The 17,787-nt window shown below is 43.1% G+C and overlaps 1 protein-coding gene across 6 annotated transcripts in view; it reads right to left on the reverse strand.

The window, feature by feature from the left end:
* osbpl2b (oxysterol binding protein-like 2b) overlaps nt 1-5,042 on the reverse strand; it is a 73,368-nt gene extending 68,326 nt beyond the window's left edge. For 2 of the 6 annotated variants that reach the window (XM_070896278.1, XM_070896276.1), the window contains exon 1: nt 4,528-4,959. The gene's annotated coding sequence lies outside the window, so the exon portion shown is untranslated. The other 4 variants (XM_070896279.1, XM_070896277.1, XM_070896282.1 and 1 more) reach the window with 4 other exon arrangements.
* Nucleotides 5,043-17,787: the final 12,745 nt, after the last annotated feature.

The raw sequence follows: 17,787 nt of genomic DNA on the forward strand, positions 1-17,787 counted from the left end.
ATTGGGCATGGTGTTCTTTTAATGTGCAACCAGGAGGAGTAACTCCTGTTCCTCCCAGCTCCACATCCAGGTAAGTATACGTTTTAAAACTTACCTTGTTGGTTGCAGCCTGGTTTTCCTAGATAGACAGCGCTGGCTGCCTCAATACAAACCCATCTTGAGGTGGGGTCTGCAAACCTGTATTGGTCCCTTTGGATAAGCAAATAAGGGGCCCAATGCCTGTTTCAGATATGGGCCCACTGATTTTTTTGGCCTTTACAAATATGGTGGGCAGGGCACAACCAACACGTAATGAGCATGTGCTTCCTGCCCACCATACTGGCAGGTTATGAGGCTGTTTAGTGCTTGAAATTTTAGACCAATGATTCCTCACATGTCTCAGCATAGATAAAACCATGTGGTTTTATCCATCCCAACAAAAACATGAGTAAGAATCATTATTGTGCTCAACTAAGCAAATGACTCTATCCTGAGTCCACCAATCGACTTGGCAGGTGGTATGTGAAAAATCTGGTCAGCTTACTGCACAGGATTAGAAAATAGAAAGCTCAAAAAAAGGGTTTACTAGAATGATGGCAGAACTCAGAGGTTATACCCATCAGGAAAGATCGAACAGGCTGGCACTCTTTGAGGGGTGACCAGAGAGATCTTCAAAATTAGGAAAGGGTTTTATAGGGTAGACTTAAAAGATGTTTCCATTTGAAGACAATACCAGAACTAGGGGCCATAAATAGAAGATCACTAATAAATCCAAAAGGGAATTCAAGAGAAACTTCTTTACCCAGAGAGTGGTTAGAATGTGAAATTTGTTACCACACAGAGTAGTTGAAGTGAATAACAGATATATTCATGGGGAAGCTAGATAAACACGAGGGAGAAAGGAATAGAAAGCTATGTTGATGGGGTTAGATGAAGAGGGGTGGGAGGAGGCTCAAATGGAGTATAAACTCCAGCAGACACCTGTTGCGTCAAATGTCCTGTTTCTGTGCTGTAAATACTTTGTAATACCAAGAAGCACTGATCCTCAACAAACAAGTGTATTAGTTACGGAATTCCCTATAAAACAAAAGGTATCTGCCTCAACAGTGTATACAAGAGCACAGTTGTATTTCATGTAGCTGCAGCAACAGTGAGTACATAATCTAGCCTGGCACTTGAGGGATTTCTGCACTGTCAGAGGTGCCAACTTTCAGATGAGACTTTAAACTAAAGTTTCCTTTTGCCCTCAGGTGGATGTTAAAGGCAAGTGATTTCTCAACCAACACTACTAAAACAGTGATGTGGCCATTTATCTTATTGCTATTGTTGGGACCGTGCTGCACACAAATTGGGTAGCATATCTCCATACATTACAAGTAACTAACTTCAAATGCAAATTCCTTCTTTCTTGTCAAAGCAAGCCATCTTGGGTGGAGCTTGAATCCATGATCTTCTGACTCAGAGGCAAGAGTGCTGCCACTGAGCCAAAGCTGACAATAAAAGTTGTAAATAGGTTTGTGAAAGAAAAAGGCTTGCATTTATATAGTGCTTTTCATAACCTCAGGATATTCCAAAGCGCTTTACAACCAATTTAACTACTTTTGAAGTGTAGTCACTGTTGTAATGTAGGAAATGCAGTAGCCAATTTGCGCACAGCAAGCTCCCAAAAACAGCAATGTGGTAATGACCAGATTTGATCGAGGGATAAATATTAGCCAGGACACTGGGGATAACTTCTCTGATCATTTTCGAAATAGTGCCATGGGATCTTTTACGTCCACCTGACACCTCATCTAAAAGACAACACCTCCAACTTATTTATTACTTTCTCTACTTTTTACTGCCCAAGGCAGATTTGTAGTTTTTGCTGAAGCAGTCATTGATGTAACACTGCCCAGGGAGTTTTTTTTTCTTCTCTTTGTACATTTATATCACAATTGTTCGTAAAATTTCTGTTTGGTTTTAGAGCATGCTTGTTATTGTAGTTCCAAAGAAGCAGGGGACTAATACTCGTACCACACAGCGTTTGTGCACAATAGCTAGGACATAATTTTCTAGCTGCTTAACATGGTATACATTGGGTATTTATACTACCACCAGAAGAGAAAGATTTCAACCCCCAAAATACATCTCTCTCAAGGAATTTTTCTATGAGCTGGAAATCTCTAAACCAAGTAAAATTTACAACTCAATCATCATACGACAGATTAGATAACGAATCCTACAGTGAATTTAGTAAATGTTCAGAATTGTGTATTTTGTGTCCTTGCTTAGCTGTATACATCCGAGTGAATAAGAAAAATGGCAACTTAAGAATATCAGGCTTTTCGGTTTGTGCCGGCGGAGGAGCTATCCAATTAATCCCACTCTCCTGCTCTTTCCCCCTCGCCCTGCAAATGTTTCCCCTTCAATTTATTTATTTATTCAATTTCTTTTGAAAGCTATTATTGAATCTGTTTCCACTACCTTTTCAGGCAGTGCATTCCAGATCATAACAACTCGCTGCGTAAAAGATGTTTTCCTCATATCGCCTCTAATTCTTTTGCCAATTATTTTTTTAAATCAGTGTCCTCTGGTTACCAATTCTTCTGCCACTGGAAACAGGTTTCTCCTTATTTACTCCATCAAAATCTTTCATGATTTTTAACATCGCTGTCAAATCTTCTCTGCTCTAAAAAGGAGAGCAACCTCAGTTTCTCTAGTCTCTTCATCCCTGGTACAATTCTAGCAAATCTCATCTGCACCTTCTCCAAGGCCTCGACATCCTTCCTAAAGTGTGGTGCCAGACTTGGCCACAATACTCCGTCTGGGGCCTAACCAGTGTTTCAGAAAGGTTTAGCAGAACTTCCTTGCTTTTGTACTCTGTGTCTCTATTTATAAAGCCAAGGATCCCGTATGCCTTTTTTTTTTAAAGTCTTCTCAACTTGTCCTGCCATCTTCAAAGATTTGTGTATGGACACACGAGGTTTCTCTGTTCATGCACCTCCTTTAAAATTGTACCATTTAGTTTATATTGCCTCTTCATTCTTCATACCAAAATGAATTACTTCACACTTCTCTGCGCTAAATTGCATGTTATATGTCTGACCATTTTCCTGTCTATGTTCTCCTTAAATCTATTACTATCCTCCTCTCTGTTTATTACACTTGCAAATTTTGCACCATCTACAAAGTATTACGAACTGATTTGTTTTTGTGGTACTTATTGTTTGTGAATGGTTTTTTGGAAGAGAAAAAGTTGTACTTGGTTTGCTGCTGACTTATTTGTTTATCTTACTAATTATTAATTCTCATTTAGTCAATTATATATTTGGTTTGAGATTTAATAAGTGGTTATTTAAGCCAAATATTTTTTTGTCATCTACAGAAGAGTAGCATTTTGGATGCGTGACATTTTTGACAGGTGTGATGCAATGAATGCTAGCTAGATATTTAATTATATGGACTAAATAGTGCTAACTTTATTAAGCTGTCGGGAAAGCACGATGCGAGGTTCATAAGAATATTTGTTTGAACTCAAAATACCCAAAAGTACAATTACAAACTTTGTCCTTACAACAGGTTATTTAGGTCTGGAAAAGCATTGTGAGCCATGTAACACTAGGTCTTGGCTGAATTACTACGACTTCTGTCAATTTACTACAAGTATCATTTGCATAATAATCTGCCTGGCAACAAGATAAACTTTAGTTGATATTGTAACACAAGAGGTATTCATCACATAGATGTTAAGTTACCAAGAGTCAAGTTACAGAGTGTTTTAAAACAGTGCTTTCAAGTGTAAAATCTCAAGTTAATAGCACTGCAACTGTGGCTACATATTACTGCTCCCCAGTCTCAATTACATTATCAGAAAGGCTATAATATGTAATAAGAGAAGGGAGAAGGACAAGAAGAAAAGGGATATCAATCAACTGGTATAATGTGTGCGCAGATTGAAAATAGATGTGATTTCAGGTGACCTCGCAGCAACCAACAAGACTTATAACAGACAAGGAAATATAGTCGACTCTGCAATGTCAGCTGCAGGAAGTTCTGGTATACTGCTAATTTAAACATACACAACGGCACTTCGACATGAATGTCCATCTTCCCAAGCGCTGTAAACTTTTAGTAACCCGACACAGGATTCAATGTACGTCGAGGGCCATGTTTCTCGACACTAAACAAGCAACAGGATACAGCGTAAAACAGATCGCCTTGCGAGGTGGGGTGAAGCAAAACTAAAGTGAGCTGATGTGTGGATAAATCCCGCAATTGGGCGTCTAGAGTACAGCTGAAAGAGGCCTGTCCGCAGGGCTGCCCAAGGACAAATGCTGACGTCCTCTTTATGGAAAAACGCACACATCCAGCCAGCCAATCTCTCGGGCAACGTGCACCACAGATGACACTTTGTGCGAATAAACGCTACCTTATTACGTCCACCTTATTTTTCTCCTTCTGACACCGGCTTGCTTTTAATCTAAGTTGATTTCCTCCTCTGAAAAAGATCACCTTTTAATACAATTTTTGTTTCGGAAAAAAATGTTTTTTTTATAAATGAACTACCTGCACCTTGTCCGCTTCTGATCAGATCGTAACCGTTCAACATCCAAGTTGTCAAGTGCTCAAAAAGCAGCACCAAGGCGGAAACACAACCGCCCCTACTGAATGACAGTGGCATCGTCCTATCGACGTGCGCGTTTAAGGCGTTGACGCCGTCCTGTGACGTTTCACAGCCAATAGGAAAGGGGGTTGGAGGCGGGACTTTCAGATAGCGCTGGGGGGGAGGGGCGGGCAGCGCGCACTTGAAGCCCAGGGGCGCTCGAGCTTCGTCAACTGCCGCTTCCGTGCTTCGAATCGGCCGTGATTTTTTTGGGGGGTTGTTGCTGGCTTATGAGTGCAGGCCAGGTGAGAGAGATAGTGACAGTTAAAGGGAGTTACCCCACCGGCGGCGCTTGAAGGCTGACTGACGAGCGCTGCCTCATGTCGACTCGAGGTGTTTGCGCACTCACCGCGGCTGGTCGGCGGGCCTGTCCGCGAGCCGCCGTCACCCCACCAAAAACAAACGGCGGCGGGGTCAACAGCTCGCGCTCGCCACTTCCCGCGAGACTTCAGCTCGTGGGCCCGCCTGCGCCAGCCAGCCAATGTTTCCCAGGCTGTAGCCCCACAGCCTGCCAATGTTTCTTTTCTCTGAGCCCGGGCCCAGGGGCAGCACGGGCCAGCCCACACTGCGATATGTGCGCGTACTAGGTCTGTGCAGCAGGGCAGATCTCCAGTCGTCCTGGTTAACCCTTGCCACTGGATAAAGGCCTAGCTCTGTCAAGCCCGTGTGGTGGCTGATGTGCAACGGTCACCACACGTTTTTAAAAAAAAATCCACGCACAGGCACCTTCCACCCCCTCAGTTGGAGTTCAGGACTGGAACATCGGGTCCTTCATTGAAACATCTGTGAACTCTTGTGGAAGCAAGTCATCCTCGGTCGAGGGACCGCCGATGATGATGATGACTGTTTTCCAGGCTGCAGACAACAGCTTGTCACTATTTACCAGGTTACAGCCCAGTTTACAGAAAGCCAGTTTCCAGAAACAATGACACAAAATGGTTATCAAGGGGAAAAAATACCAAATGATTATTTTAAAATTCAAAATCAATAATTAAAAATGCAACCCATTTTGATCTGTTCTTAAAAATAAACCTATGTATATATTTAAATAAGTTTGCAATCTGTCACTATAAATATCACTATTGCTTCTTCAAATCTCTATTTTAGCAGCTGAACATCACAAGTTTTTCATAACCAGACTACAAGTGAACAATGTTTCTGTGCTGTAACATTTTATGATCTGTATTTTAAGCAAGCTTAAAAAGTTGCAAATGATGATAAATGTATTTGAAACAGTTTTCTTTGGAACAGAGAAGGCTGAAGGGAAATTTAATTGAGGTGTGGTAAAATTATGAGGGGCCGAGATAGTGGAGAGGAAAGACCTATTTCCCTTGGCAATAACCAAGGGGAAAAGATTTAAAGTAATTGTTAGAAGGATTAGAGGGGAGTTGAGGAGAACTTTTTTCACCCAGAGGATGGTGGGGGTCTGGAGCTCACTACCTGAAAGAGTAGTAGAGGCAGAAACCTTCATTGCATTTAAAAAGTAGTTGGATATAGAGTTAGAAATGCACATGAAGTGCCGTAATCTACAACAACTTGTATTTATCTAGTGTTTCACAGGAGTATTATATTTGACGCCAAGCCAGATAAGGAGAAATTAGGGCAGGTGACCAAAAGTTTGGTCAAAGAGGTAGGTTTTAAGGAGCTTCTTAAAGGAGGAGAGAGAGAGGCGGGGAGGTTTAGGGAGGGAATTCTAGAGCTTAGGGCCTAGGCAACTGAAGGCACGGCCACCAATGGTTGAGCGATTATAATCAGTGATGCTCAAGAGAGCAGAATTAGAGGAGCGCAGACATCTCGGGGGGGCGGGGGTGTTGTATGGCTTGAGAGTACAGAGATAGGGAGGAGCGAGGCCATGAAGAGATTTGAAACCAAGGATGAAAATTTTGAAATCAAGGCATTGCTTAACCAGAGCCAATGTTGGTGGACAGGTCTTGGTGCGAGTTAGAACACCAGCAGCCAAGTTTTGGATGACAAGTTTATGTAGGGTAGAACGTGGGAGGCCAGCCAGGAGTGCATTGGAATAGTCAAGTCTAGAGGTAACAAAGGCATGGATGAGAGTTTCAGCAGCAGATGAGCTGAGGTGGAAATAGGCGGTCTTAGTTATGCTGCAGATGTGTGGTTAGAAGCTCATTTCAAGGTCAAAAAGCACACCAAGGTTGCAAACAGTGGTTCAGCCTCAGACAAATATTAGGGAGAGGGATGGGGTCAGTGGCTAGGTCAGCTGGATGACAGTGGAGAGGCGTTGGAGAAGGATGGAATGGTCAACTGTCAAAGGCTGCAGACAAGTCAAGAAGGCTATGAACCAAGAACTGCAAAGTGGGCTTAGGCTGGATAGCTTTTTTTGGCTGGCACAGACATACATAATGAGCCGAATGGCGGCCTCCTGTGCAGTAAACTTCTATGGTTCTATTATATCATATTGGAGACCTGTACCTTTTTATAAGTAATGTATATAATATTGTTACTTTGTTTATACAACTGGGCCAAATTCCATGGACAGCTTTATAATTGTACAAGGATACAAGGGAGCTGGCAAGTTGGAAGTAGTTTAGATTCTGCATTAGCCGCAGGCATTGAGGGAGGCAGAAACTTCCCGCACAAGGATGTGTTAAAGAAAATCAAGACAGTTGTCACGTAGTTCTTCTAACACACATCCTCTGCACTTGCTGCTAAGGTTGACCTACACTCGCGCTCTAGGACCCTGGCTACCCTCACCTCAATTATTAATGTGAGGACATTTTAAAGCAGAAGAAACGGTCTTAATTACAACAGCAAAGTTTTTGCCCTGCATAAATTTTGTTGCTGTAAAACACTCGGGCAATGGTTTGGTAGTAGATTGCCTCAATAGTAGTAGAATGACCCACAGAGAACAGAATGGGAGAAAACACTAGCCAGTTGCGAGAAGGTCGGGAGGCAGCCAGCATACTTGAAACAGTACTCCAAAACATTGCACATAAAGAAGAGAGTCCATATTGCAATATTGAGTCCGATCTCAGTCAATAAAAATCGAGGCTGACACTCCACTGCAGTGCTGAGGGAGCGCTGCATTGTCGGATTTGCCGTTCCTCGGGCGAGACCCCAAACCAATGCCCCGCCTGCTATCTTGGGTGGATGCAAAAGATCCCATGGCACTATTTCGTAGAAGAGTAGGGTTATCCCTGGTGCCCTGGCCAATATTTATCCTTCGATCAACATCACTAAAACAGATTATCTGGTCATTGTCGCATTGTTATTTGCGGGAGTAGTAACCTGGTGCAGTTTTATTAATACAGCTGAAAATGGGTTTATCACAAAAAATAAGCATTTTTAACAAGAATGTCTAGTCCACCATCTGTGAGTAATCTGATTTTAAATCTCTGAAAATTACTTTAAAAAAAACTAAACTGAACCCTTTACTAGTTTCATTGGTGTACACTAGTCAGTTTCTTAGTAAATTAAATATTTAATATTTTTAAACATTCAAAATATTTAAATACTCAAAACGTGCCTACTTTAGTGCCTTTGCCCTCTAACAGCAGCAACTCTGTTGGTCGGAGTATAAACCAAGAAATAGTGGGGGCTTGTAAAAAGGGAACAGCAATAATCACCGGTGATTTTTACCTCCATATTGCTTGGACAAATCAAATTGGTCAGGGTAGCCTTGAGGAAGAGTTCATAGAGTGCATAAGGGATGGGTTCCTTGAGCAATATGTGAGGAACCAACCAGGGGACAGGCTATCTTAGATCTGGTCCTGTGTAATGAGACAGGATTAATAAACAATTTCCTAGTAAAGGATCCCCTTGGAATGAGTGATCATAGCATGGTTGAATTTTAAATTCAGATGGAGGATGAGAAAGTTGGATCTCAAACCAGCGTACTAAGCTTAAATAAAGACTACAAAGGTATGAGGGCAGAGTTGTCTAAAGTGGACTGGGAAAATAGATTAAAGTATAGGACGGTTCATGAACAGTGGCGTACATTTAAGGAGACATTTCATAATTCTCAAGAAAAATATATTCCAGTGAGGAGGAAAGGGTGTAAAAGAAAAGATAGCCATCCGTGGCTAACTAAAGAAATAGATGGTATCCAATTAAAAACAAGGGCATACAAAATGGCCAAAACTAGTGGGAGGACAGAAGACTGGGAAGCTTTTAAAAGCCAGCAAAGAATGACTAAAAAAATGATTAAGAAAGGGAAGATAGACTATGAAAGTAAACTAGCATGAAATATAAAAACAGATAGCAAGTGTTTCTACAGGTATATAAAAAGGAAAAGAGTGGCTAAAGTAAATGTTGGTCCCTTAGAGGTCGAGATCTGGGAATTAGTAATGGGAAACGTGGAGATGGCAGAAACTCTGAACAAATATTTTGTATAGAAACATAGAAAATAGATGCAGGAGTAGGCTGTTCGGCCCTTCTAGCCTGCACCGCCATTCAATGAGTTCATGGCTGAACATGCAACTTCAGTACCCCATTCCTGCTTTCTCGCCATAACCCTTGATCCCCCGAGTAGTAAGGACTTCATCTAACTCCCTTTTGAATATATTAGTGAATTGGCCTCAACTACTTTCTGTGGTAGAGAATTCCACAGGTTCACCACTCTCTGGGTGAAGAAGTTTCTCCTCATCTCGGTCCTAAATGGCTTACCCCTTATCCTTAGACTGTGACCCCTGGTTCTGGACTTCCCCAACATTGGGAACATTCTTCCTGCATCCAACCTGTCGAAACCCGTCAGAATTTTAAACGTTTCTATGAGGTCCCCTCTCATTCTTCCGAACTCCAGTGAATACAAGCCCAGTTGATCCAGTCTTTCTTGATAGGTCAGTCCCACCATCCCGGGAATCAGTCTAGTGAACCTTCGCTGCACTCCCTCAATAGCAAGAATGTCCTTCCTCAAGTTAAGAGACCAAAACTGTACACAATACTCCAGGTGTGGCCTCACCAAGGCCCTGTTCAACTGTAGCAACACCTCCCTGCCCCTGTACTCAAATCCCCTCGCTATGAAGGCCAACATGCCATTTGCTTTCTTAATCGCCTGCTGTACCTGCATGCCAACCTTCAATGACTGATGTACCATGACACCCAGGTCTCGTTGCATCTCTCCTTTTCCTAATCTGTCACCATTCAGATAATAGTCTGTCTCTCTGTTTTTACCACCAAAGTGGATAACCTCACATTTATCCACATTATACTTCATCTGCCATGCATTTGCCCACTCACCTAACCTATCCAAGTCACTCTGCAGCCTCATAGCATCCTCCTCGCAGCTCACACTGCCACCCAACTTAGTGTCATCCGCAAATTTGGAGATACTACATTTAATCCCCTTGTCTAAATCATTAATGTACAGTGTAAACAGCTGAGGCCCCAGCACAGAATCCTGCGGTACCCCACTAGTCACTGCCTGCCATTCTGAAAAGTACCCATTTACTCCTACTTTTTGCTTCCTGTCTGACAACCAGTTCTCAATCCATGTCAGCACACTACCCCCAATCCCATGTGCTTTAACTTTGCACATTAATCTCTTGTGTGGGACCTTGTCAAAAGCCTTCTGAAAGTCCAAATATACCACATCAACTGGTTCCCCCTTGTCCACTCTACTGGAAACATCCTCAAAAAATTCCAGAAGATTTGATAAGCATGTTTTCCCTTTCACAAATCCATGCTGACTTGGACCTATCATGTCACCTCTTTCCAAATGCGCTGCTATGACATCCTTAATAATTGATTCCATCATTTTACCCATACTGAGGTCAGGCTGACCGGTCTATAATTCCCTGTTTTCTCTCTCCCTCCTTTTTTTAAAAGTGGGGTTACATTGGCTACCCTCCACTCAATAGGAACTGATTCAGAGTCAATGGAATGTTGGAAAATGACTGTCAATGCATCCACTATTTCCAAGGCCACCTCCTTAAGTACTCTAGGATGCAGTCCATCAGGCCCTGGGGATTTATTGGCCTTCAATCCCATCAATTTCCCAACACAATTTCCCGACTAATAAGGATTTCCCTCAGTTCCTCCTCCTTACTAGACCCTCTGACCCCTTTCATATCCGGAAGGTTGTTTGTGTCCTCCTTAGTGAATACCGAACCAAAGTACTTGTTCAATTGGTCTGCCATTTCTTTGTTCCCCGATATGACTTCCCCTGATTCTGACTGCAGGGGACCTACGTTTGTCTTTACTAACCTTTTTCTCTTTACATATCTATAGAAACTTTTGCAATCCGTCTTAATGTTCCCTGCAAGCTTCTTCTCGTACTCCATTTTCCCTGCCCTAATCAAACCCTTTGTCCTCCTCTGCTGAGTTCTAAATTTCTCCCAGTCCCCGGGTTCGCTGCTATTTCTGGCCAATTTGTATGCCACTTCCTTGGCTTCAATACTATCCCTGATTTCCCTTGATAGTCACGGTTGAGCCACCTTCCCTTTTTTATTTTTACGCCAGACAGGAATGTACAATTGTTGTAGTTCATCCATGCGGTCTCTAAATGTCTGCCATTGCCCATCCACAGTCAACCTCTTAAGTATCATTCGCCAATCTATCCTAGCCAATTCGCGCCTCATACCTTCAAAGTTACCCTTCTTTAAGTTCTGGACCATGGTCTCTGAATTAACTGTTTCATTCTCCATCCTAATGCAGAATTCCACCATATTATAGTCACTCTTCCCCAAGGGGCCTCGCACAACGAGATTGCTAATTAATCCTCTCTCATTACACAACACCCAGTCTAAGATGGCCTCCCCCCTAGTTGGTTCCTCGACATATTGGTCTAGAAAACCATCCCTTATGCACTCCAGTGTTAAGTCCTAGTTCGGGTGGTCAGCTGCATTCGACAATAATCGAGTCAGATACCTTCAATCTTTACGTCTTTATTGAAGCAGCTTCGAACCTGTTAACAAACTGCCAGCACAGAGTCTACAGATTCCGGGGCAGGCAGACAAAAGGTCTGCCTATCCTCACAGACGCATCCCTTTTATTCTTACAAACCGAAGGAGGTATGGCCTGCTTCATCAATCACAGTGTGTTACTAGGGCTTCATGAATTGACAGCCTGTTTATCTTTAGAACACTTTATGCTTTTACGAGCGGAATAGCCCAGCTTAAGCACGCGAAGCAAATGTGCACCTTATCAAGTCATGGCCATAAACCCTTGTTTATCAGTGATGGTCACACAAGCTACTTTGTCCACTACTTTCTCACGGGAAACCAAGTCTGTCTTTTCTTATTTTCTTATTGATTCCTAGAACCATTTTATTTTTTAACCCTTTCATGATTCTTCCACCTACATTCACACCAGGAAATCCTCCTCTACCGTATTGCTTCCAATTTGGCTAGCCCAATCTATGTGCATATTAATGTCACCCATTATAACTGCTGCACCTTTATTGCATGCACCCCTAATTTCCTGTTTGATGCCCTCCTCAACATCACTACTACTGTTTGGAGGTCTGTACACAACTCCCATTAACGTTTTTTGTCCTTTGGTGTTCTGTAGCTCTACCCATATAGACTCCACATCATCCAAGCTAATGTCCTTCCTAACTATTGCATTAATCTCCTCTTTAACCAGCAATGCTACCCCACCTCCTTTTCCTTTTATTCTATCCTTCCTGAATGTTTAATATCCCTGGATGTTGAGTTCCCAGCCACGTCTCCGTAATCCCGATCACATCATATTTGTTAACATCTATTTGCACAGTTAATTCATCCACCTTATTACGGATACTCCTTGCATTAAGACACAAAGCCTTCAGGCTTGTTTTATTAACACCCTTTGTCCTTTTAGAATTTTGCTGTACAGTGGCCCTTTTTGTTCTTTGCTTTGGGTTTCTCTGCCCTCCACTTTTCCTCATCTCCTTTCTGTCTTTTGCTTTTGTCTCCTTTTTGTTTCCCTCTGTCTCCCTGCATTGGTTCCCATCCCCCTGCCATATTAGTTTAACTCCTCCCCAACAGCACTAGCAAACACTCCCCTGAGGACATTGGTTCCGGTCCTGCCCAGGTGCAGACCGTCCGGTTTGTACTGGTCCCACCTCCCCCAGAACCGGTTCCAATGCCCCAGGAATTTGAATCCCTCCCTGCTGCACCAGTGCTCAAGCCACGTATTCATCTGCGCTATCCTGCGATTCCTACTCTGACTAGCACGTGGCACTGGTAGCAATCCCGAGATTACTACTTTTGAGGTCCTACTTTTTACTTTAGCTCCTAGCTCCTTAAATTCGTTTTGTAGGACCTCATCCCTTTTTTTTAACCTATGTCCTGCACCCGCTCCGAGACATCCTTGACCCTTGCACCAGGGAGGCAACATACCATCCTGGAGTATCGGTTGCGGCCGCAGAAACGCCTATCTATTCCCCTCACAATTGAATCTCCTATCACTATCGCTCTCCCACTCTTTTTCCTGCCCTCCTGTGCAACAGAGCCAGCCACGGTGCCATGAACTTGGCTGCTGCTGCCCTCCCCTGATGAGTCATCCCCCTCAACAGTACTCAAAACGGTGTATCTGTTTTGCAGGGGGATGACCGCAGGGGACCCCTGCACTACCTTCCTTGCACTGCTCTTCCTGCTGGTCTTCCATTCCCTATCTGGCTGTGGACCCTTCACCTGCGATAAGACCAACTCGCTACACGTGCTACTCACGTCATTCTCAGCATCGTGGATGCTCCAGAGTGAATCCACCCTCAGCTTCAACTCCGCAACGCAGTCCATCAGGAGCTGGAGGCGGATACACTTCCCACAGATGTAGTCGTCAGGGACACTGGTGTCGTCCCTGAGTTCCCACATGGTACAGGAGGAGCATATCACGTGACCGAGCTCTCCTGCCATGACTTAACCCTTAGATACCCTTAAATTGACAACAATAATGTTAAAAGTTACTGACTGATATAAAAAAGAAAAAGAAAAGCTACTCACCAATCACCAGCCAATCACTTACCCCCTTGGCTGTGACATCACCTTTTGATTTCTTTCTACTTCTTTTTTGCTTTCTCTCCCAGCTGGAGCTGTACAAGCCCCGCCTCTCTCGACGCTCCCCGGACTGCCCGACTGCTGAGCCTTTATAGGCCGCTGCCTCTCGCCGACTCCCGCCTCTCTCGACGCTCCCCGGACTCTTTTTTTACGGTAGCGGACACTAAAGATATCCCAACAGTAGATAGTCAAGGGGCTATATGGGGGGGAGGAACTTAGCACAATCACTCAGGAGGTGGTACTCAGTAAGATAATGGGACTAAAGGCGGATAAATCCCCTGGATCTGATGGCTTGCATCATAGGGTGTTAAGAGAAGTAGCGGCAGAGATAGTGGATGCATTGGTTGTAATTTACCAAAATTCTCTGGATTCTGGAGAGGTCCCAACAGATTGAAAAACTGCAAATATAACGCCCCTATTTAAAAAAGGAGGCAGACAAAAAGCAGGAAACTATAGACCAGTTAGCCTAACATCTGTGGTTAGGAAAATGTTGGAGTCCATTATTAAAGAAGTAGTAGTAAGACATTTGGAAAAGCATAATTTAGTCAGGCAGAGTCAGCATGGATTTATGAAGGGGAAGTCATGTTTGACAAATTTGCTGGAATTCTTTGAGGATGTAACGAACAGGGTGAATAGAGGGGAACTAGTGGATGTGGTTTATTTGGACTTCCAGAAGGCATTTGACAAGGTGCCACGCAAAAGGTTACTGCACAAGATAAAAGCTCACGGGGTTGGGGGTAATATATTAGCATGGATAGAGGATTGGCTAACTAACAGAAAACAGAGAGGCGGGATAAATGGTTCATTCTCGGGTTGACAATCAGTAACTAGTGGGGTGCCGCAGGGATCGGTGCTGGGACCCCAACTATTTACAATCTATATTAACGACTTGGATGCAGGGACCGAGTGTAACGGAGTCAAGTTTGCTGAGGATACAAAGATGGGAGGAAAAGCAATGTGTGAAGAGGACACAAAAAACCTGCAAAAGGACATAGACAGGCTAAGTGAGTGGGTAAAAATTTGGCAGATGGAGTATAATGTTGGAAAGTGTGAGGTTAAGCACTTTGGCAGAAAAAAATCAAAGAGCAAGTTATTATTTAAATGGAGAAAAATTGCAAAGTGCTGCAGTAAAGCGGGATCTGGGGATCCTGGTGCATGAAACACAAAAGGTTAGTATGCACGTACAACAAGTGATCAGGAAGGCCAATGGAATCCTGGACTTTATTGCAAAGGGGATGGAGTATAAAAGCAGAGAAGTCTTGCTACAGTTATACAGGATACTGGTGCGGCCACACCTGGAATATTGCGTGCAGTTTTGGTTTCCATATTTAAGAAAGGATATACTTGCTTTGGAGGCAGTTCAGAGAAGATTCACTAGGTTAATAGGTTAATTCCGGAGATGAGGGGGTTGACTTATGAGGAAAGGTTGAGTAGGTGGGGCCTCTACTCATTGTAATTCTGAAGAATAGAGGTGATTTTATCAAGACGTATAAGATTATGAGATGGCTTGACAAGGTGGATGCAGAGAGGATGTTTCCACTGATAGACGAGACTAGAACTAGGGGGCATAATCTTAGAATAAGGGGCCGCCCATTTAAAACTGAGATGAGAAGGAATTTTGTGTCTCAGAGGGTTGTAAATCTGTGGAATTCGCTGCCTCAGAGAGCTGTGGAAGCTGCGTCATTGAAAAAATTTAAGACAGAGATAGACAGTTTCTTAACCGATAAGGGGTTATGGGGAGCGGGCAGGGAAGTGGACCTGAGTCCATGATCAGATCAGCCTTGATCGTATTAAATGGCGGAGCAGGCTCGAGGGGCCGTGTGGCCTACTCCTGCTCCTATTTCTTATGTTCTAAAAAAAACAAGTACCGAAATAACTTTGACAAGGGTGCAGCGAGCTCTGGTGCATAGAACTATAGCTGAAAGGTTGTCAGGACCCATTGCCTTTGCTGTGTCCAGTGCAATTAGCCACTTAATATGGCTAAAGTTCCTTCAAACACTTCAGCCTTATCTCTGGTATTCAAATGTTGGGCTCCATTATGGTTGAGTATGAGGATCTTCATGGAGCTTTCTCTTTTTTTCCACCATTCTTCTCGACTGAATGTGGTAAGACTACAGAGCTCTGCTCTGACCAGTTAGTGGTGACTTTATCCCCGCCTGCATCGATCCCTACCTGCATGACTGCCGCTCCAAGTTAAAAATCTGGCTGTTTATTGTGGGACTACTTAATTCTATCTACAGCTTTCTGCTTTTGATTTTTAGAATGCAGATAGTCCTGTTTAATTGCTTCACTAGGTTGGTAACGCATTCTAAGGTATGTCTGGCATGTCCGAATTAAAACAGGGTTGGTCTTGTGGCTTGGTCATCAAGGATTGAGGAATGTGTGGGCCATAAGGTTACAGAATGTACTGGTATATAATTGTGCATTGCTAATGGCCACTAGCAACTCATAGATACCCAGTTTTGGGCTATTAGATCTGTCCTCTGTCCTATATAGCACGGTGCTAGTGCAACACTACATGGTCAAGGATGTCCTCATTGTGGAGATTAAACTTTGATTCACAAGGACTGTGGTGGTCACTCCTACCAATCTAGCTTAGCAGGTCCACGTCAATGTTGAGGACTCCCAGGGCCGTTCCCACCCTGATGTATCCCTATCTCAGGTGGGTCTATCTTGCCAGTGTAACTGGACATACCCAGGAATAAGATGGATGAGTCTGGGTTGTTGGCTGACAGATTTGGATCTGTGAATGTGACTATATCAGGCTGTTGCTTGGCTACTCTGTGGGACAGTTCTCTCAACTTGGGCACCAATGACAAAATGTTAATGAGGACGGTTTTGCAGGATTGCTCAAATCTTGTCCTGATACAATGCCTGCATAATTGCCGATTAGGTCATTCTGATTTTTGTCCCTTATTTTTGAACTTTGCAGTAATTGGTTACAACAAAGTGGATTTTTAGGCCATTTCAGTGAACAACTACAACTACTACATTGTGTGGGATTGGAGTCATGTGTACGCCTTCTTTGAAGGGCATTAGTGATCCAGTTAGGTTTTTATGGCCAAACCAGCAACATTCGTGGTTATTTTTTACTGTATTAGCCCATTAATTATTATATTTATTTAATTGAATTTCACAATTTACCATGGGATTTGAACTTATGACTTCTGGCTTGCTAGTCTAGCACTAAAGCCATTACATTACCATCACTGCTCCCTCCCCCCAAAACCATGGGAGAAAGTCTGTGGAAATTCAACCTCATAGGATTTAAAGCACATCGCTCATAGCTCTATATATTAGAGCTTATATTTCTCCTTAAGTATTGGGAGGAGGTTGAATGTGTACCATGTTTTGGGGATGGCCCTGTGTGGAAGTTCTTTGGGAAAGAAAAGTTGGAAAGTGGTAGGATATCTCAATCACAGAGTTCCACGCCCATCTCCCTTCCTGTACTTTGTCTCCATCCATGTTGCCCTCCTCCTCCTCTTCATGTGGACCTTAAGCTCTTCATCCTGCTGAGTGCTCATTCTTTGGATGGCAAAACTGTGCATAATGGAATAAATGGTGATGATTTTGAAAACTTTGGCTGGACTGTAGAAAACCATCCCACCCGAACAGTCCAAAAGAATCATTACTTCAGCAACCCTCATTGTCTGTTTTACAGTAAATTAGGTGATGACATAGGCTTCATTATATCCATGTTCTGCCTGTTGTGTAGGGATTTCTGATTTGGGGTCATCAACCATGGCAGCAAAACAGTAACTCTGTTCTCCCAAAAGCCAAGTGTTAATTCTCTCAGGATCATCCATTAATGCGATACTGTGGCTTACTGCAGAATGAAAGCATCATGGTTGCAGCCCGAATAACAACATTAATGCGCATGATTAAATTTCTGTGGTCTGCACAGTTATGGAGTGGTTCTTCTTCCTGTTGACGTGAGCTTTGAGGTTAACGTGTGGAGCTCTGTCAGCAGCATCTGTGTCCTGGATTCTGGGGAAACCTGACAGGTGTAAAAGTTCTGTCCCTTCTCCATTTAGTTTCTCTTTTTCACCAGAAAAGTAATAAAATATTTCTACTTCAAACATAGCATTCGTCATTTGCTTTATGGAGAAGTGAACAGCAGATTTTGTTTCTAGCAGATGTCTCTTATGTTGACCTGGAATTATCTTGTTTCATGGAAACATAATACTATACTGCAGTGAACTTCACAGCTCCAGGAGGAGCTGC

This window comes from Pristiophorus japonicus, chromosome 12, assembly GCF_044704955.1.
Source record: "Pristiophorus japonicus isolate sPriJap1 chromosome 12, sPriJap1.hap1, whole genome shotgun sequence".
Taxonomy (NCBI): domain Eukaryota; kingdom Metazoa; phylum Chordata; class Chondrichthyes; family Pristiophoridae; genus Pristiophorus; species Pristiophorus japonicus.